The sequence below is a fragment of the Mytilus californianus genome, unplaced genomic scaffold (assembly GCF_021869535.1).
Source record: "Mytilus californianus isolate M0D057914Y unplaced genomic scaffold, xbMytCali1.0.p SCAF_4, whole genome shotgun sequence".
In the NCBI taxonomy this organism is placed as follows: Eukaryota; Metazoa; Mollusca; class Bivalvia; order Mytilida; family Mytilidae; genus Mytilus; species Mytilus californianus.
The window spans coordinates 121409466-121421284 of record NW_026262690.1 but is presented as its reverse complement, the minus strand read 5'-3'; the positions used below and the strand labels follow the sequence as shown (position 1 = coordinate 121421284).

Sequence of the window (11819 nt, the reverse complement as noted above, 5' to 3'; positions counted from 1 at the left end):
TTTGATATATTTGAGCTTTTGATTTTGTCATTTGATAAAGGACTTTCCGTTTTGAATTTTCCTTGGAGTTTGGTATTTTTGTTATTTTACTTTTTCCTAGATACTATAAGTTATAATGGATGAATAGAATAAATGTAAGGTGTACATGACCATACGGCAGGGTTTATCTTACCTTGACCTCATTTTCATGGATCTTTAATAATGTTAATTTTGTGTGATACCTGTTGTAAAACCTTCATCTTAAAGTCTTTAAACATTAAAGTCAATCATAAACAGTAAATCAGACATGCCACTTTACTATGCACCCTTTTAAATATTCTTGTTGATGAAGTTGGTACAAGTTAAAGTGTTTACATCAGTTTTTCTTCTTTGAACCGAAGTCGTGATCCAAGCAGATGTAGATCATTGAGGAATGATCTTTTATAAGTTAAGGTATTACGTATTATGTTCAATGAAGAAGGTCCTCATCAAAATAAATTTTCACAATTGGTCGAAATTCTTAACATGAATCTTTTAAAAATTACAATAGCATGAGGAAGAAAATGCTCTATTATCTTTGGAAATATTGAAAATATTTTAAAATGTTTTTGCACTGCTATATCCAGACACATTTTAGGAGAATCTGTGGCACACCATCTAAACAAAATTTTGTGATCCATGCATGTTAAGGGTGCCACATATGGAGTAGGATCTGCTTACCCTTCCGGAGCACCTGAGATCCCCCCCAGTTTTTGGTGGGGTTCGTGTTGCTTAGTCTTTAGTTTTCTATGTTGTGTCATCTGTACTATTATTTGTTTGTTTGTCTTTTTATTTTTGGCCATGGCGTTGTCAGTTTGTTTTCGATCTATGAGTTTGACTGTCCCTCTGGTATCTTTCGTCCCTCTTTTAAGAATTCGAATTTTGTTCTTGCTACATTTTCAGTTTTGTTAATGATGTTATAAAGTCCTTGTTTTAAAGAAACATTGTGGTGATGTAAAATGTATGAGAAAAGGTATAATGGCCATAAACACAGTTAACATATAAAAATCTAGATTTATTCTTAATGATCCAATAAACAATAACAAAAATAATCACTTATTAATGTGGCACCAAGAAGGTGTATATTTGGGTTTCTTTGGTTGTTTACATTGGCCATTTACATCTACAGCTTCTACATCCAGTGCTGTCTCTAGCTAGTACGTATCCAAACATACAGTATCTACATGTTATCTGTGGACAGCCTGAAAAAAAAACGTAAATATGTAATACCAACATGTTTTCTATGCACAGCCTGAAAAACAAAAATATCCAAACATACAATGTCTACATGTTATCTGTGGACAGCCTGAAACCCCCAAGAAATATGCAAATGTGCATCAACATATTATATGTGCACAGCCTGCAAAAACCCCAGAAATATGCAATAACAACATGATATCTGTGATCAGCCTAAAAAAAACCCAGAAATATGCAATATCAACATGTTATCAGTGCACAGCCTGAAAAACAAAAATATCCACACATACAGTATCTGCAGATATGCAATATCATTATGTTATCAGTGGACAGCATGAAAAACAAAAGTATCCAAACATATATTTAGATTTACCTGTGTACGTTATTGTATTTAACGAGTTTTGTCCAAGGTTATAGTTGTCTTTTTGACATTGTGCCATAGATCAAATTTATTCGTTCAGTGTATGTTTACTTGTTTTTGTTAATATGTCTTTTTGATTGAGTTAAGCCATTTCAATTGATATTTTATAGTGTGTCTTTCTATGTTGTAATGTTACACTACTATTTCAGGTTAGGGTGAAGGTTGGCGCCTGTTAAAACGTTTAATCCCGCTGCATTTGTTTGCACCTGTCCTTAGTCAGGAACCTGATTCAGTGGTTGTCGATTGTTGATGTGGTTCTTAAGTGTTTCCCGTTTCTAGTTTTTTATATAGATTAGACCGTTGGTTTTCCTGTTTGAATTGTTTTACACTAGTCATTTTGGGGCCCATAATAGCTTGCAGTTCGGTGTGAGCCAAGGCTCCGTGTTGAAGGCCGTACTTTGACCTATAATTGTTTACTTTTTACACATTGTAACTTGGATGGAGAGTTGTCTCATTGGCACTCAAACCACATTTTCTTATTTATATGAATTGTCTACATGTTATTTGTGGACAGCCTGAAGAAAATGCAAATATGCATTATTTATATGTTATCTGTGCACATCCAGAAAAACAAACAAAAAAAAACATCCGAATGTGTACATGTTATCTGTTAACAGCCTGAAAAACAAAGATATCCAACCATACAATGTATACATATTATATGTGGACAGGCTGAAAAACCGAATATGCAGAAACACATAATCAAATTTGTATACGGTGACAGCACGAAATTTAAGTAACAGTAGTTTATAAATACTCAAATTTCACCAATCGAATAAAACGACAAATCTAGGTACCAAACAAAAACCGAGAGAATCGCCTAAAACGCCCTCTTGTAGTTGTAAGTGTCTCCTGCTATACGTGCATCGCCCGCCATGAACATTCACCCTCAGTCAAAATGTCACAGGCGGGATAAGCATACAAGCGGTAAAATGACAGATCAAACGACTATTCTGGTATCTAAAGATCTAAGACTAGATGTCGTTAATGATTTGAGACTCAGGCGTATCGTATCAGTTAACCAATTCGTGATGGTGACCATTAAATAGTGTCGATTTCAGTCGTTCTTCCTCAAAACTCTGTGTCGTTTTTGTACCAGGACTACGACCCTCATTTTAAATGAGGTTTGTATAGTGTGAACATACACGAGCGCAACGTATTAATTGGGACATGTAAACTCAATGCAATAGGGTTGTGGGTATATGTTACTGCGGCGAAATGTTAAGGAGACAATTGGAAAGTTGAAATCATCACGTTTTGTGTCATAAATGAAAACACTATATTGCTTCTTTCCCATCATAGATAAAATATACCTTATCTTGTATAACGTATTGATAAACTCACATTTACACCTAGGACAAAGCAGTGCTGCCTGGGTTTTTGATATGGCGCATATCTGTTTACATTCTACAAAGCATTCAGGATCGGCTATTGCTGAAAAAGATAAAGTAGATAAATCAATACTAGTGAAACAAAAGTATCAAACATACCAGGCTTATATTTTTTTACGATTGCCACGCGTTTTTTCTACAAAAGACTCGTCAGAGACGCTCAAGTAAAAATAGTTAAATGACAAATAAAGTACGAAGTTGAAGAGTATTGATGACCAAAAAGTCCAAAATGTTTTGCCAAATACAGCAAAGGTAATCCTCGGGTAAAATCCTTAGTATTTCGAACAATTCAAAGTTTTGTAAACAGTAAAGTTATAAATATGACCATATCAACGATATATCATGACAACACAGAAGTGCTGACTACTGGGCTGGTGTAACCTTTGGAAAGGAAACATCCACCAGGCAGCAGTGGTATCGACCTAGTGGTTCTAAAAGCTCACCAATGACACCAGGCTTATAATTTTGTTTGCTAGGCGCGCGTTTTGTACACAAAATACTCATCAGTGACACTCAAAATAGTTAAATGGCCAAATTAAGTACAAAGTTAAAGAACATTGAGGACCAAAAAGTCCGAAAAATTTCGTCAAATGCAGCTAAGGTAATCTATTCCTGGGGTATAAAATCCTTAGTATTTCGAACAATTGGAAGTTTTGTAAATATTTAAGTTATATATAAATGGGAGGACTAGAATTTTCCTTTGAATATACCAATGAAAAATTCCCTGTAAATTCCAAGCTGTGACGTGATAGAGAAATGAGTAGTGGACAAGGATTGTCTTAAATGTCAATAACCGAACAGCCAAGCAAACACTAAAAGGTGGAAGAAATAAAGAAATAAGTGGGAGAGCGAAAATTGAACTTAGAATAGCCATGCCAATTTGAGCAAATTCCGGTATGTCAAATGTTGCTTTACTGGAGTACGAAAGGTAAACAATTGTAAACTGTTAATTAACAAAAATCTTCCTGTAATATAATATAAATCAAAGTGGTGCCTTAATATTTCCAAAAATGATCCCAAAATCTGATAGTAGACACTGTATATTTTATAACTTGCATTTGTTTTCCTACGTCCAGTATCAAATAATCAACGCTTATTTTGGTCGATACATAAATTAAGAAATGATCAATTCTATAAATTCTGTCTGTAAATAGGGTCAACAGTGACCACTGAAAAAGAGGGCTTAAGGGGCAGAGTAGGAAATTTTGCTTTGCAACATGAAATACCACAAAGCTGGATGCTAGAGATCTTCAGTGTTGAAAGTGGAAAGTCTGAAAATATGATATTGAATATAATGATTGTCCTCTTCCGAACTATGTGTCTTACAATGGATATTTGTTCCATACTACATAATTCAAGGTCAACATAGTTATTACTCATGTGATCCTTGTTGATTTCACAGAACGATGTGGTTCTCCATATGCAACATTGCTTTTTAATAGTACGGGCATTATATTCTCATACCCCCCTAAAACAAATCCACAGGATAGGTCTTTCACACTTTCAAGTATCGACCACGACAGTTAACCAATGTTCAATCATTTAGCCTATTAAGAAGATACAAATCAAGGTAAAAAAAAACTAAGTGAACTTCGTGAACTTGAAAAGGAGCGAGATCGGTTGTGTCTACAGGTTCCTCACGTGATCAAAACTGTCTAGTGGTGCTGTTTGCACAGATCTAAACAGTTCTGATTTAACAGCAAGACCTCAATTACTTCCTAATGATCGTAACATGCTCCGAAAACAGAATGATAAATTTGTTCATATTATCAAATGATCAAAGAAAATTGTCTTAGTGGTCTGAATAAATTGTTTGGAGGAGGTACCTCACAGTTTTCTTTGTAGCATTTAAACAAATTCAGACGTGTACTTAAATGTCAAAAAGAAATGGGGGAAATATGATTTTTACTCGATTTTAACATGAAACATGAAAGATGGTGAGATCTGAACCAAGTACTTATTTTTGTATGTCTATTTTCCGTATCGGTGAACCAGCCTTTTGTGTGGCTAGGGATGTATAAATACCCTGCCAAGTCCGGTCTGTGTTTATGTAAATGTTTTTCTGCTTTGTATCAATCTGATGAGTTAAACCCAACTGATTTTTATAGTTTGTTCTTATGTTGTGCTGTAACACCACTTTCCCGTGTTAAGGTAGGGTTGAGCGCTCACAAACATGTTTAACTTCGCCATATGTTTTGTGTGCCTTTCCCAAGTCAGGAGCCTGCAGTTCAGTGGTTTTCGTTGGTTCATGTCTGACATATTTGTTTTTTGTAAATGGTTTTGTTATAAATTAGGCCGTTAAATTTCTCATGTTTCATATTTTTCATGTCGGGGCCTTTTATAGCCGACTATACGGTATTTGTTTTTCTCATTGTTGAAGGCCGTACCGTTGCCTATAATTGCTTACATCCGCTTCATTTGAACTTTGGTGGATTGTTGTCTCATTGGCAATCATACCACATCTCCTTATCATTATATTGTTCCAATAATGAGGGTATAATGCTTGTATGGTGCAGTCTAGAAATGTCATTATAATCTAAGTATTCACGATGATTAAACATGATATCAGACAAGAGGTTTTTTTCTCAAGATCATTTAACCTGGCTTTAAAATTAAAGAAAAAAATGATTAATTTGTTTACGAATGCTTACTGTTAACAATAATTTCCTAATAAAGCTATTTAAAAATGATAAAACGTGAATTTTGAAATTAACATCTATAACGACGTCGTTAATTTATCAATTTTTGCATATCATAATGCGATTTTCACTGTTTACGTTATCTGATAATGATTAAGGATGCTTGATTAACCGATAATGGCTGTGTATTCGCCTTCGTCTGCTTATTTGGTAAATTGTTTTTCCAGTGTATATGATTACATGTTCGGTCAATGATTTATTACATTTGATTTAATATTATCATAATTTTCGCAAAGTTAAACTTTTCTTATGAATCAAACATTTTACGATGACACGGACAGCAGAGGATAAAATTTAGGAAAGCGGAAGGATACATGTTCTCTTGATTGTAAACATGGCTTAAAAACGTGGTACTGGTGTAAAAATGCTGATTTAGTTTTATTGAAATTTGCTGTAATAAAATGTAAATATGATTCTAAAGTAAGGAATGTATCTCATTCAAGCAAAGCTCTGAATTTTTGTCTTTGCTAGAAACTCATTTAAATTTTAAATAAAGGCAACAGTAGTATACCGCTATTCGAAATTCATAAATCGATTGTGAAAAAAAACAAATCCGGGTTATAAACTAAAACTGAGGGAAACACATCAAATATAAGAGGAAAACAAAACACGACAGAAGCTCAACACTGAAATGCAACACACAGAGAAACGAACTATAATATAACAATGGCCAATGACTTGGTACAGGACATTTTAAGAAAAATGGTGGGTTGAACCTGGTTTTAACAGCGTTTCAATGCCGGATTGTATTAGATTTAAAATTTTCAAATATTTTGGCCTCGTGTATCACTGAAAGACATTACTAGTATTTGTCGTAATGAGCATCTGGAGCATTAAATTGTGTACCGTTAATGTTAGAAAGAGCTTAAATTCCGTGATTAGCATTACCTTGGATTCCCTCATAGTCATTCTAGTAAAATAACCAACAAGAAAGAAGAGTGATTGATATTATTATTCTTAAATTATAAAAAAGCAACTAAAAATCCTTAATGCTATATTATATACAAAATTGAGAGTAAAAAAAATTAGCTGAAACTCAAACACATCAAAGACTGAAAATCAAGATTGGCATCAACATAAGTTTATTAACAAGTTTTTAAATTATAAAGAAAACATGCAATGTGTAATTTATATTGACAAAGATGAATTAAATAAAAAGTATGTTTTGAGTAAAAATTTAATCAATTTAAATTTGTTATTTTTACATTTGATAATTCACTTTAAAGTATAACAACCAATATTTCATAGCTACAACAGAAAATACTAAGACGAAACTGGTTTACATCTGCACACATAAAGAAGGGGCAAATACAGATGACCGAGAGTCCCTCCTTATATCCGAAAAAGAGTGATTTTTTTTAAAAATTTTACTGCCCTTCTTTACCGATATTTCTAGCAAAGACCCTTCATCCCTTTAAAGCGCTGGATCAGCCACTGCACAGGATTAAATCACATATCAGAGGCACGTTTTTAGTGATTAATTGAATAACTGCCTGCTTAATGTAAAAACGAAAACATATAATATATAATATAATATGACATAACAAATAAGGTCGACTTTGAAAAACGATAGAACAGGTATGTGTGCCTCGTATTTTCTTATGACTTTCACAAGATGAAGAGGTTATGTTAGGCATGCAGGGCGAGAAAGGAGACAGAATGATATTGCAACAATTTTTTGCCCTTTGAAATCGGAAATGAGTTTTATTATTAACCTACCAATTGACATATTTTAGATATTTACAAGACATTAATTATTTTTTGTTAGTGTTGTTTTTCATATCTACATTAAGGTTTCAAATTTCAAAAATTGCTATATAGCCTTACTTTGAGAACTTGTCAGTAAACAAAGGTTTTACCCCAAAAGATATTGATGATATTTTGATACTAATGTGGGTAAAACATCTTCTTCGGTAAAACATTGACTTGTATCTAATTTGTAACAAAACCATGTTTAGTTTTACATTTTAGGTCAAATATGTCAATTTCGACATATTTATGACACCATTGTGACATCAACAATAACGAATACACTTATTCGAAAATGCTGACAATATTTTGATAGGCTTTAAGAATTCTACACTTTTTACGGAATCAAGGGCCATATATCCTAAATAGATGACTCTTATAATACCTCCTCCTATTCAGACTTTTTAAAGGATCACCACAAGATGTCTCCAATGATGCATAACAGTTACTTTGGGTTATGGGAAAATATCGAATTGTGTAAGGATTATACATTGAAAAGGTAGAACTGTGTCACTTTAAAGAAAACTAAACGATAGGATTTGAAATTAAATTAGCTGGTAGATGTTTTAAAATGCTTTCAAAAAACAAAAAAAGAAAAGAGTTTACTCTAACTGAAATATCTGAGTTATTTCCCCTTAGACACTTTATGTATTTGTATAAAAATTCTAAATTACTTTTGTATATATTGATTTCTTCGAAACATTAGTGTTGGGCTTGATAAAAGCAAGCTACCTTTCAAGTTTTATTTAATTTTCTAGTTTGACGTTCCAATTTACGGAACTTTAATTGTCCGATTTATGTAATTTTTTCAAATGTTGTAGAGGTTGCGTTTGCTTTGATTGATATACGGGAAACTTTACATAAATGCTGGAATTAGTAAACGTAACACACCGTTCGATTTTCTTCGGTATATCATTTCAGAGCTATGGGACTTTGATAATCAGATAAATAAAAAAAGCATTGTTTTTATGTCATGCACTAGCTCTGGTATGCTTGGATCAAATTAAAACTATTATCATACAAGTGAGAGGTTTAGCTAGCTATCAAACCAGCTTTAATCCACCATTTTCTACATAAGGAAATGCCTGTACCAAGTCAGGAATATGTCAGTTGTTTTCCATTCGTTTGATGTCTTTGAGCTTTTAATTTTGCCATTTGATAAGGGACTTTCCGTTTTGAATTTTCCTTGGAGTTCGGTATTTTTGTTATTTTACTTTCTATTACAAACATAAGACTGTTGTTGGGATTGATGAATGTTGACTCGTTTTGACTTTGAACATATTTTGATTTGTCATTCCATAGTTATGGGACTTTTAAAAGTCATATTTGACACAATATGTGTACGCCTTCATGCATATTTTTCTACAAAGCTATTTTAATTACTGTTTTCTAAATATCCCATTTATCTTTGCACAGATGTTTATTTGAATAAGGTTTGCATTTTCAAATATGTTGGCATCGAGCATCACTGAATTGACATTTATTGTCGAAATGCGCATCTGGTGCAGTGCAATTGGTACTATTAATGTTTTTAAACTTGTATTGCTATTCAATTATGAACATTTATGGTTTTCATCCTATCGATTTCCTAATTTCTAGCATTACACAAGGTATGCTTTTCTTAAACTGCATATGACGCCATTACACTTAATCCAGGTTGGAGGTGTACTGACTGATATTTTTGTCTATAGAAAAACAAGAATCATATATAACTAAAAATTGGATTTTGAACTAGTTATTAGAAGCTGCAAGTGTTCTTACTCGGTAATTTCAGTCTTTTGTCTTTTCGTTTTTGTTTTTAGCTTTATAGTACCGTTCCAATGAGTCAAACCTTTTTAAATGATTTTTGCACGTTGTTTTTATGTTGTGTTCGAGGTTGTGGGTTAATCCCGCCAAATTCCTTTGTCTTTCCCAGTCAGGAATTGGTAATCCAATGGTTTCCGTTGTTGCTGTCAGTCATAATCTTTTATTTTTTGTTTCTATTTTAAATATTTTACTATCCTGTAGGTGTTGTGTTCTTTGTTGAATGTCGTATAGTTGCTTACGTTCTCGTCCTTTGGTCTTTTGGTACATGTATAGTTGTTTACATGCTCGATCTTTGGCCTTTTGAAGCATATATAGTTGCCTCATTGACAGACATACCAGTTTTTTTATACAACATATTTCCATATATTTTAATTAACATATTTATTTCAACATGTAATGAATTATATCAAGAGGTTAATGGATGGTTTGATTTTTAAATAAATATTTTAGATTTATCTATTTTGTTTTGTAGAAAAGACTAGGACGTTAACCCCTTTTTCGTTTTGTTTTATGAGAGTATTTGTTAAGAGCTAATTTGCAATTCAGTTCAAATTTCATCACTACCTTTTCTATCTAGTCATACTATTGTGTTCCTCCTGTACAATCACATTTGACAGGTATGATAATCTTTACAGCACGAGGCTTGAAAACCAACTCGATAACCTTTTGTTTATTTTATATTTTTTATATTTTTGGAAATAGCTAGAGTTTTACTACATTTTTGCCACACACAAAATTAACAACCAAAACACATATACATATGTATTTTTATTAAACAACATGCCATCTAGCAAATAATAATAAATGTATAAATACAATTATGAAATAAAGTAAGGAATGTAATCTAAAAAAAAAGGGCATTACCAAATAGTATTATTATAACTATTAATGAAATAACAAAAACACACCAAAACACACACATCCATTTCAACTACATTTTTGCACCCCCCCCCCCCCCCTTTTCCAAAAAAAAAATCAAAACAACAAAAACCATATAAACATATGTATTTTTATTTGATGACATGCCATCTAACAGCTAATCTGATTTATATAAAAACACAAAGCACTAATAATCAATTATCTGAATAAAATATTAAATGAAGTAAGTAAATTAAGTATTATATATATATAAATCGACAAAAATTGGCATTACTAAATAGTATTAACTATAAAAGAAACCACATATTACATTTAAATTTCAGTTTCTTAAATCTTTCCTTGACGAAATATGAAGGATAAATCTTACCTTGACTAAATATAAAGGATAACGTAAGAATGAGTGCGAAGATCTTCATCTTTATGAATAATTTGGTCGTCCTTACCATTTTATATCACTCCCACATTGCTGTTTTGTTCTGTTCATTTGTGTATACCAATTATTCATGGCAATAACAGCCATCATATTTAATTTACAGGTTAACAATTCAATAGAGATTATCACCAACATGATGAAATGCAATCGCTAGTGTTCAAACCAATTTTAATGTCAAAGTCAGTAATCCGATTAAACTGATTGGGATTTACACTCCCGCTCATATCATCCCGCAAAGCTTAGCTGACATTGACTACTGTATAAAAATTTCAACAGAGACTTTCATATCATATATATATATATATCTTCCTATGTTCTAGCAAATGAGTAAAACGGTAACCAAGGATGCTTAAGCTGAGTTCCTAAATAATTCTTTAAGAAATCGTTTAAAACTAATTCCCAGCGCAAAAATTAGGATCGAAATGCATTATTATACATATCTTGAATTTACTTGTATTCTTATAAAAGTTGGACCACTTACTTTCGTGTCGAACTGATGATTATTTCAGCCAAGATTTCCATTAAAGACGTATATTTCAAAGTTTGATTACCAAATGATAATTATTTACTTCAGAAAAATTTAAAACCTCAGTAATTAATCTAATTATCGTAATGAAACTAACAAATAAGTTAGAAAAATTTCAACTTGTTAGTAAAACAAATTTTAAAAGTAGCCACTACATTCAGAACTGCTCCCAGAACTGAATAATGCTTATATAACATGTAAAGGAAAGAAAAATGTCTAAGATCGACCACACAAAAGCATCAGTTAACCTTAATTTTTTTGTATAAAATAATGAAGTGTAAACTGTAAGAATTTACAGAATCTCTAAAACAATATTTTTGATGTTAAATGGAGAAAGAATTTTGTTTTGTTGAATGACCTTTTTATTTCATATGACCATAAGAGTTTAGCAATAACGTGAAGTCTTTCGTTGAACGTCGTCTGTCGTAAACCTCCGAATCTACTGAAGGCATTTATAAAGAAAACTTCACATGATCTTTAGGAAGTAAATTTGTATTATGGCCCATCATCCAACAGCTAAAAAAAGAACATTTGGGAAAAAATTCAGGAATACCTACTGATATCTTAAAACCAACCGTATGAAAATCCGTCACGAGTTATAAATATTGAGAATGTCAAAATTTAACCTCCGTATCTACCGAAATTATAAGGCTTGAAAACTAAAATAGAATCTCCAAACCGAAAAGAATATCAGCAATAG

At 32.2% G+C, this 11819-nt stretch overlaps 1 long non-coding RNA gene across 1 annotated transcript; it reads right to left on the bottom strand.

Annotated features, from left to right (window-relative positions):
• Positions 1–1018: 1018 nt before the first annotated feature.
• Positions 1019–10626, bottom strand: LOC127739275 (uncharacterized). Its single transcript, XR_008000377.1, has 3 exons — positions 10528–10626; positions 2981–3070; positions 1019–1220 (listed from the first exon to the last, which is right to left on the bottom strand). It is a non-coding gene; the product is annotated as an uncharacterized LOC127739275 (long non-coding RNA).
• Positions 10627–11819: the final 1193 nt, after the last annotated feature.